Source organism: Nannobrachium achirus (assembly GCF_963921795.1).
Source record: "Nannobrachium achirus genome assembly, chromosome: 3".
NCBI classification, from domain to species: Eukaryota; Metazoa; Chordata; class Actinopteri; order Myctophiformes; family Myctophidae; genus Nannobrachium; species Nannobrachium achirus.
This window is the reverse complement of record NC_137812.1, coordinates 14,732,729-14,743,053: the sequence shown is the minus strand read 5'-3', so window position 1 is coordinate 14,743,053 and position 10,325 is coordinate 14,732,729. Positions and strand designations below refer to the sequence as shown.

Genomic DNA, 10,325 nt, shown 5'->3' with positions numbered 1-10,325 from the left:
AACATGTTTCAGCATGCAAGTGTATAAATCATGCATTACGGCACCCATCAAGTCCCGCCAAAATGCATTTTAGTCGACAAAATTATCCGACGATTTAGTCGACTAAAATCCTATCATATTTAGTCATCTAAAACTAAACTAACACTAAAACATTTCAGATGACTAAAATATGACGAACACTTTATGACATTTTATTCAAAAGACTGACCAACAATATTTGCAGCCAAAATCAACACAGGCTCACAAGGACAGGCTGGTATCATGCTATTCATTGGATCCTGTGGAAGGGACACCAATTAATGATCATTAGTGGGACTTAATCTGCAAAGGCAAAAACATGACTGCCGACTTTTCAAAGTTTTGATTGATTGATTGATTGAAGACTTTATTAGAAGTTTGCATAGGAAAAGGTACAGTTTCATGACGGTACAGTTCACTGGTACAAGGTCTACTAAAAGGAGATCCATGAAAAGACTAAGCTTATTTCCACTGGAAACCATTGAAGTATCTCATATAACATTGAATGACAGACAAATAGAACACAGTACTATGCAGTAGATATGTAAAGAAAAACAAAAGAAAAAGACAGTAAGTCTAAAACAAACAGTATATACAAAGAAGGGGCAGGGGAGGGTAGGGTTGGGCTAGGTTCATTTTTTACCAGTTGCGAACGGCTGCTGCCTGTAAGTGGTTTTTCAGGGCAATTTTAAAGGATGCTAGTGATCCACACTCCTTTATGGCCTTCGGTAAGGCTTTCCACATTTTGGTGGTATAGCAGAAAAAAGAGTTTGACCCTTTGTTGGTTTTGACTCTGGGTTGAAAGTGATCTGTGGCGCTGCCTCTGGTGTTGTAATTATGGACATCCTTAATGTTTATAAAGTATTTTGAAAGGTACTTGGGTATCATAGTGGTGTAGTGTATCTTGTACACAGGCCCATTGCAAGTTGCTGTACTCTGTCATCTACTCTGAGCCACCCCAAGTCTCTTTGAAAGTTTTGAACCACAAAAACCTAGAAGTTTAACCAAGCAGTGCTTTTACAGGCGAATGAAAAATGGGCAAGGCTCATCTTAAGGAGTGGTTGATTTATTTGCCATCATCTGGGTCTATTGCTACAAGTTATTATCCAAACAAGGGACAGCTTTTATGCCAGGTTACAATGATTGAACAAAAACAGCTCAAATCGCATATTTGAGGTTCCACCAGAAGACATCAGTGCTGTCCTTGCATTTTCATCCTGTACTAATGTAGATAGATTCCAGTCTAGCTGAGGGACCGTTGGTAGACACACACCGGTCTTATATCGTTGCTCTCTGGAAGAAACCGCATATCCCTTTTCTCCTTTTTCTTAAATTAATGCGCTACTTTGTCAGTGTCACAGAAATGTAGACAAAGATTGCTATTGGCTTTTACATTTTCTTTAAGTGAAAGTGGTTGAGAATGTGTGTGGATTTCGATGAAAAGTATTATCAATCGCATTTTTGGCTCATGAATGTGACAAAAAATGAATAAATCTCCATGAATTCAAGGCTTCGTGGGGGTTGTAATTGATAGACAAATAAATGATTGTTTGGGTGAACTACTCCTTTAAAACAGACTCAAAGCTTAATGCTAAAATGTTCTACCGACTGACAAAACACACCCTGAAACAGACAAGGAACCAACAAACAACAAAATACAATCAACACAGGATTGGCAGGGGCAAACAGGACACAGGTTGGTAGAGGTAAAACATGATAATCGGGGTGGCAAACAAGGGCCGACAGGAAGCACGAGAACAGTAACACTACTACAAAAAAATACCTACAATTAAGGCACTTATAGCTTAATCCAGAGCGAGTTGCTAATAGTGTGTTCCAGCGGCTACGTAATTGTAGTCCTTAGCGGCCATTTCTTGGGTAAAAACACAGGTGTTTCAATTGTTTGATTGCATAGAACTAATGCTATAGTCTAATCAGAACACCTGTGTAAGGCTGTGTTTACCCAAGAAATGGCCTCTCTTAGAACTACATTTGGCACACCCTATAAGTAAAGATAACACAAGGTAATACATCAAGGGCATAGAAATAGATAAAGCAAGAACCTACTGTATCTCACAGTCTAACAGTAGAATAATAATAAAAAAAATAATAATATATAAGTACATTGAAACCATACACACTATATGCCAGATCAATAATAACCCACATACAGTACCTGCAGTCGCAGCTGACAGGCAGAGGAGAGCACCCTGAAAGACAGAGGTATTTAAGCTCAACTTTTCCCCTCCTTTCCCAAGGGATATGGGAGGGGTCGGTCAGACAGACATGGTGGAACTAATGCATCAAACAAATAGCACAAAGCATATTTCTTACTGTACATACATTGTCTGGCAATCATTAGCACAACATGCAATACAGAAACATTCATACATGCATTGTACATATTCAAAGAACACAGATTGAGAGAGAGAGAGAGGGGAAGAGGGAGAGAGAGAGTGTGTGTGTGTGTGTGTGTGTGTGTGTGTGTGTGTGTGTGTGTGTGTGTGTGTGTGTGTGTGTGTGTGTGTGTGTGTGTGTGCGCGCGTGCGGGACGTGCTGGAGAAGTGGGTGGGTGCTGGTTAGCCTATAACTGATGAGCGCTGTTGTGTCTTGTGTGGATCTGTGTTTAGTAGGAACAAGCTACTTTCTATCAATTCACCATTGTCAGTGTCCTACTGAACTACTATCTATCAAGGCCTAGCAGGCCTCGCAGGTCGACTAGCTATCAAAGTGGACCAGAAGGAGAGGAACTAACTATTTCGGGGTTTTTGTTATTTTGTTTGTTTGTTTGTTTTTTCCCTAAAGAGAGATGTCATCCAACAGCTTTTTAACGGCGTCAGAAGAAGTCATGCTGAAGCATCCTGTGATTAGGTTACACAGAATAGGTTTGTGTGAATGCTTTTATGTCACTGTACACTTTTCCACTGGTTGACTAAGTATACTTAGGCATCATGTGTTGTCAATCCTGTCCTGTACTTGCAGCTCACAGGAATGCTTGATTTGACTATAGAGACGGAAGGGAAATCATTTATATTCTATCTGAGATGAGTGCATTCATTTGTCCATTAACAAAAACGTGTTGCTATAGATGTCGTTGTCGTCAGGGTCTAATGTCCAACACTGTTTTAAAAGTCAATTATTTGTATGGGCTATTTTTTTTTTTTTTACAATATTTGCGTCTTTCTCATTATTTTATACTAGAAGCTCGGCCGCCCTTCCGAGCGTCTAGTCGGCGCCCTGTGCAACTCGGGAACAATGTAAATAGGGGATGAATGCCCCGCCCTTTAATGCAAACCCCATTATACCTGTTGTCATAGGATCTGTTTTGACCATCTGTTTGCGTGTGTCCATTTATGCCCATATATGGGGATATCTATCTGTCTACGTCCATTTTATGTCCATATATGGAGATCTCTGTAGGACCCGTTTTGACCATCTGTTTGCCTGTGTCCATTTATGCCCATATATGGAGTTATCTGTCTGTCTGCGTCCATTTTATGCCCATATATGGAGATCTCTGTATCAGTCTGTGTCCCTTTTATGCCCATATACAGAGATATCTGTATATATATGCCCATATATCTGTATCTGCCCATATGCCCATATATGGAGATCTCAGTCTGTGTCCCTTTTATGCCCATATATCTGTCTGTGTCCCTTTTATGCCCAGCGCTTGCGCCGATTTGTCCCTTTTATGCCCATATATCTGCCTGTGTCCCTTTTATGCCCATATAAGGAGATATCCGTCGGGTCGAGGCAAGGCCCGGCACTGCAGTGATGCCACTATGAGTCAGCGCTTGCGCCGATTTACTGATGTCAGCAGCTAGATGTCTCCATATATGGAGTTATAGGTTGCCCATATACCTGCCCATACTCTATCTGCGTCCATTTTATGCCCATATGCCCATATATGGAGATCTCTGTATCTGCCCATATGCCCATATATGGAGATCTCTGTATCAGTCTGTGTCCCTTTTATGCCCATATACGGAGATATCTGTCTATATATGCCCATATAGGGAGATCTCTGTATCTGCCCATATGCCCATATATGGAGATCTCAGTCTGTGTCCCTTTTATGCCCATATATCTGTCTGTGTCCCTTTTATGCCCAGCGCTTGCGCCGATTTGTCCCTTTTATGCCCATATATATGCCTGTGTCCCTTTCATGCCCATATACGGAGATATCTGTCGGGTCGAGGCAAGGCCCGGCACTGCATATGGAGATCTCAGTCTGTGTCCCTTTTATGCCCATATATCTGTCTGTGTCCCTTTTATGCCCAGCGCTTGCGCCGATTTGTCCCTTTTATGCCCATATATATGCCTGTGTCCCTTTCATGCCCATATACGGAGATATCTGTCGGGTCGAGGCAAGGCCCGGCACTGCATATGGAGATCTCAGTCTGTGTCCCTTTTATGCCCATATATCTGTCTGTGTCCCTTTTATGCCCAGCGCTTGCGCCGATTTGTCCCTTTTATGCCCATATATATGCCTGTGTCCCTTTCATGCCCATATACGGAGATATCTGTCGGGTCGAGGCAAGGCCCGGCACTGCAGTGATGTCACAATGAGTCAGCGCTTGCGCCGATTTCCTCCGGAACAGCCTGATGTCAACAATCAGCCTGTCGGGTCGAGGCAAGGCCCGGCACTGCAGTGATGTCACAATGACTCAGCGCTTGCGCCGATTTCCTCCGGAACAGCCTGATGTCAACAATCAGCCCGCATAAGGAGATTCCGAACGTTTCGCGCCGGTTAGGGAAAACCGCGCGTCGGGTCGGGTCAAGGCCCGGCACTGCACTCCGTGCCGCGGCGGGGAACGCGCGTGCCGAATCTGAAGCCGGTGGGACGAACGGTTCTCGAGATACGCGGATTACAAACACACACGCAGAGACTTCTCGCATTTATAGATAGATTATTTGAGTATTTGATTAGACATGTGTAGCTGTTCGGGTTAGAGTTATTTAAATAATCAATGCTGAATATTTAGTATTTCTACATTGCGGTATTGATACTTTTACTTTTACAAGTAACAAATCACAATGTTGCTCATTAAGTTAATCATCTGTTCTCCCTTCAACCCTTGCCCCCTGTGTCCACAACACGTTTGTTTACCCAATGTTGAAATGTTGAGGGCTAGTGCCAGTGTGTGTGTGTGTGTGTGTGTGTGTGTGTGTGTGTGTGTGTGTGTGTGTGTGTGTGTGTGTGTGTGTGTGTGTGTGTGTGTGTGTGTGTGTGCGTGCGTGCGTGCGTGCGTGCGTGCGTGCGTGCGTGCGTGCGTGCGTGTGTGTGATCTAGAACAATGGTTCTCAACCCAGCAATGGCCCTCCCTCTATCAACCTTTTCTGGCCGCGACCCCCAAAATAAGCAGATCTACATGCTCACAACGCCTCACAACAATGCAAGGCATTGTGAGGCGTTGTGAAGATGCCTCTAATATTTGGCAATTTGACCAATGTTTAATGTATTATTTTAGAGGTATTAATAAAAAGTGCTTAAATTGTCACGTTAGAAATGTGCACATACCCTAGTCTGTACACTTAAACTTTGTGTTGCTTTGTGTTGGTTTGTTTACTGTTGAGTGAAAAAAACAATTTTGCACATGTTAATAATCTGGGAACCCCCCCAAATAATTTGGGGACGACCCCACAATTCCAATTGCTTCTCATGGGGTTGGGGGTCCCAGTTCAAATATGTTTTATGTTGGGGGGTCTCGGAATGAAAGGTTTGAGAACCACTGAGTTTAGATTGGTTTGATAAGATGATTGAGATGATAATGAATAATGAAATAAAGTATAGCAACTGTATTTACTATTCATTGCCAATGTGTGTCTGCTTGCTGTTGCCACCCTGTAAACAAATGTGCTGCATTAAGCTACATTAAAACAACAGGTCAGTGTGGGGTAGTCTGCGTTTTCACCGTCATGCTAGTGTTATATGGTTCATGTCAGAGACTAACTAGAAACTCTTAAGAAAGAAGTTTTGGGTTCGATTCCCGCCGGGGGACGCTGTGGGAGCTGGCGGCGTGTTCCTCCCTCTGCGTCATCAGCGCCCACACCCTAGGTGGGGTTGGCGATAGGGCCTTTCTGTGTGGAGTTTGCATGTTCTCCCCGTGTCTCCTAGGGTTGATGCCCTCACAAAAACATGCACGTAAACCTGGTCTCAATAATGCCTCCCCCTGGCCAGCCAGGGCGCCTGATGGAGGGGAAAGGAACTGGTTGGAATAATGTGTTCCTTCCACGCGCTACGTCCAAACCAGGGAAATCTCCACTGTCAGGTGAAAAGAAGCAACTTGGACTCCTCATGCATAGAAGGAAGCATGAGGTCAGTCCGTTGTCTCCCCAGGCACGGCAGAGGGAGTGCAGAGCCCAGGTTTACATAGGCAATTAGCACTGGGTGAAAAAATGGGTTACAAAATTGTGGGATAAAAATTATTAAAAAAAAAGAAAAAAAGAAAGAAGTTTTGGAGATTATTAAAAATGTAGAACATTATAAGTTTTTAAAACAACACAGCTTTGATGCAAGCTTGTATCCTTTTTCTCTCTCCTCATTCTCCATCTCAGATGTCTCTCCTGCCCAACTACCACTGACGAAACCTTTCTACAGCGAAAACAGTCGCTTAAAACATCACCAGAGAATTCACACAGGAAAGAAACCTTACCACTGTGATCAGTGTGGGACCAGGTTCAGCCAGTGCAGAGATCTTATAAGACACCAGAGGATTCATACGGGAGAATAACCCTACAACTGTGACCAGTGTGGGACAAGGTTCAGCCGGAGAAGTAGTCTCATTACTCACCAGAGAATTCATACGGGAGAAAAACCCTACAACTGTGACCAGTGTGGGACCAGGTTCAGCCAGAACAGAGTTCTTATAAGACACCAGAGGATTCATACGGGAGAAAAACCCTACAACTGTGACCAGTGTGGGAAACGGTTCAGCCAGAGAGGTAGTCTCATTACTCACCAGAGGAATTCATACAGGAGAGAAGCCCTACAACTGTGATCAGTGTGGGATAAGCTTCAGACATAACAATAGTCTCAACGTACACAAGAGAATTCATACAGGAGAGAAACCCTACCATTGTGACCGGTGTGGGAGAAGTTTCAGCAGGAGGAATAGTCTTGATGACCACCTAAAAGTTCACACTGGCTTAAAGTCCTACCACTGTGACCAATGTGGTAAATGGTTCAGACAGAATAGTCATCTCAAAGCACACCAGAGAAGTCATGGAAAGAAGGCCTACCACTGACAGATGTTGAGGGTCAAGTTTCTCTGTAAAGTTTAAAGTTACCTCAAGTAACACCACTTCCCCATTGACTTGAATGGGGAAAATTCAAATGGCAAGACGATATTCATTTGCACATTTGACTTGCGTCATGGCAACCACAATCTTTAATTGTATCATAACTTTCAGCAATAGCCAGCGGATTAAAGTTAACAATCAAATGTCATAATCATAATGATGATGACGGTGGTGAAACTTTGAAAATAATGTATTATGTTCGGTGGTTAAGGTCTAGTGGTGGAAAAGAAGGTTTGTTGGTGGCATTCATACCTACCTGTTTTCAAACATTTGCAAAATAATTTACGGAATTAGCAAATCTACAAGCTCACAACGATACGCTCTGACCTTGTAGATCGGCTATTTCCACTGGTTAAAACAAAATGTATAAATGTAGGCTATTAAACGTCCCTTGTTTTAGCCACATCATCATTCTTTTCTTAGATTTTGATTAGAGTTTTGACAAAGCCAAAGCCTTTTAACCTCCCCACACCAGAAAGCCCGATCCAGGTCACGGCACCAATGTAAACTCCGGGAATCGAACTTGGGTCCTCCGTGTGGAAAGATTTTATACACTAGCCTAATGATTGCCATACCCAGCCATGCTATACTATTGATTGATCAGTCTTAATGTACTTTGGGTTTCTTTTGATCATGCTTCTTTCTCAGTTACGTCTATAAGTTCAAACCATCTTAATCTTAAAACCCTAATGCTACTGTTGATATTAATTGTTATCATAATCAAATTACATGATCTGTAAATAGGAGAAAAGGATTCCATGTAGGACATACACGTCTGTTTATTGTGTACAAGCAATTAACTCTTATACTGCTTTGGACGTTCCTGTTCGCCCCAATTCTCAAGAGACCTCCGCGCCAATATGGCGCTCGTTCGCGTTCGTTCGTTCGTTCGTTTACCTTGTTGAAGCTGATGAGGGGTCGCGCCGCCGTGTACTGTAAACACATTTTCCGCGGTGATGGTGTAAAAAATCCATTATGCGTTAACATCAACGGAGACCAATTCACTTCCTTGTTGATTTCCTCTGGCTGTAAGGCTCTGTGGCCAGTGACTGGTCTGAATGTACGGCAACACATAACAGGCAAATTCACATTCATTCTCGCATGACGCCGCCCTCTGCTGCCTGGCAGACCAAAGTGCACTATTGCACAATCAAAAAAAAAATAATAATAATAAATAAATAAATGTCTGTCTATCTACTATAACGTCGCAAAGGTAAGCCGCTTTTTGATGGCACCAGACCCAATAAATAAATAAATAATCTGGCAGTAGGAGAGTTAATGACAAAATACATTGATGGTGGGGTTTTAATTTGTAATCCTACATGTTCAGTTAAGACTCCATGTCATTCTATACTCTGAGCAAATCCAATTGTGTTATGTAAACAAGACCGTAAACTTACTTATTTGGGGTATTTCTTTTAGGCATGGATGTTTATCTCTACTTGTACTGTACTGCATTTGTTGTATTGACTATTACTTGTACTGTTCTTATTTTTTGTTTACTAAATATCAAATCAATCCCTTATCAATCCATATGGCCATAATCTGCTTTTATGCTTGTGCAGATGACATATAGCCTCCATACAGTAGTTATATAGTCATTTGTTGTATCCTTAGTTTGACAATAGTGACCACTACATTCCTTAGCATAAACAAGAATAACATGAATACTGTGAAGTGTCAAATCAATTCAATGATTATATTTGCCACCCAAGTTAGGCTCCTCCTCCTTCCTCTGGAGACTGAACATACTGTACTGCTGTCCTTTTGTGTTACAACAACAATATAACAAATGCATAGGAATATCAATCAAGAAAAAAACAATAACATAGGTAGACCATGCACCTAATCAGTAAAAATAAAACGTCTAGCTTCATGTATGGTCATTGAGGGAAGGGGAGTGTTACATTAGTGCTATGGGTTTAGGTGAAGTCTGAAGAGGTGAGTCTTCAGTCCACGGCAGAGTTAGGATTAGGGTTAGGCAGGGAGTGAGTCTGTCGTTCTAAGTGCGACAGGGAGTTTATTCCACAGTTTGGGGGCCAGGAGGGCAAATTGTCTAGGACGAGTGGATTTTTGTCCTGGGGTTTTTAGCGAGGGTTCTGTCAGCACTAATCCATCCATGTTACCATGGTTACAGAGACTGAACAGCCTATACTGCTCATAGACATAGAAAAGTAGACGCCTCCTTCGGTTCTGGGGCATAATGCTTCGCGGACTCGGCGACCGGTCGTTTCCGGTCTGTTCCCACTTCCACGTGTCACTGACACGGACGTTGGTAGGCCAATCAGAGGCAGGTGGGGGCGGATCTTTTCGAACTCAGCCTCTAAGAACAGCTGAGCCACGCAACATCGGAACTAAGCTCTGTTGAAATGAATTGACAAATCCCGGAAAAATACATGCTGTGATTGGCCAGTAGACACTTTGATGTCAGCAGGGTCACAGGCACTCCTGAACTGCAGCGGTGATTGAGGCATCTATTTTTTTATCATCCATTTTAACATAAATGGGACCATATTTGCACAAAACGCATATCATGGTGATTGAAAGGGAGTTTTTCACTAGCGACAGGAACCATAAAGTATTTATGACAATGTTTATTAAGGTTAGAAAATCAAAGGGGAAAACGAATGGGGTCCAATGTACTGTAGACAAATTCTTTTTGGTACCTCGCGGGGGGAAAACAGCGCAACTAGCGGACAAACATAGGAAGTTTTAGTTCCGTATTGGATTCGTTTTAAATCGGCGGAACTATGCCCCTGAACACTACAAACCCTACAAGCAATCCGTTTTACCAATTATAGAGGGTTAAAGGCAAAGTGGTACCAGATGCAGCTTGGCAAATAAGGTGAATCGATCCCAGTGCATGACAGAGGATGATTAGAGTGTTTTTTTTTATCACGATAAATGATAATAACGATTATCGTTCCATCCCTAGTACGTAGTTGCCACGGTGACATTCCTAGCTTCATGGGCTCTGCCTCTCCGCCATGAGAAGCAGACGT

The 10,325-nt window shown here is 42.6% G+C and overlaps 1 long non-coding RNA gene across 1 annotated transcript; it reads left to right on the top strand.

Annotated features, from left to right (window-relative positions):
* The first annotated feature begins 2,644 nt into the window (after window positions 1-2,644).
* On the top strand, window positions 2,645-8,854 carry LOC308280982. The gene is made up of 2 exons (XR_013961799.1): window positions 2,645-2,903; window positions 6,580-8,854. It is a non-coding gene; the product is annotated as an uncharacterized lncRNA (long non-coding RNA).
* The last annotated feature ends 1,471 nt before the right edge of the window (window positions 8,855-10,325 follow it).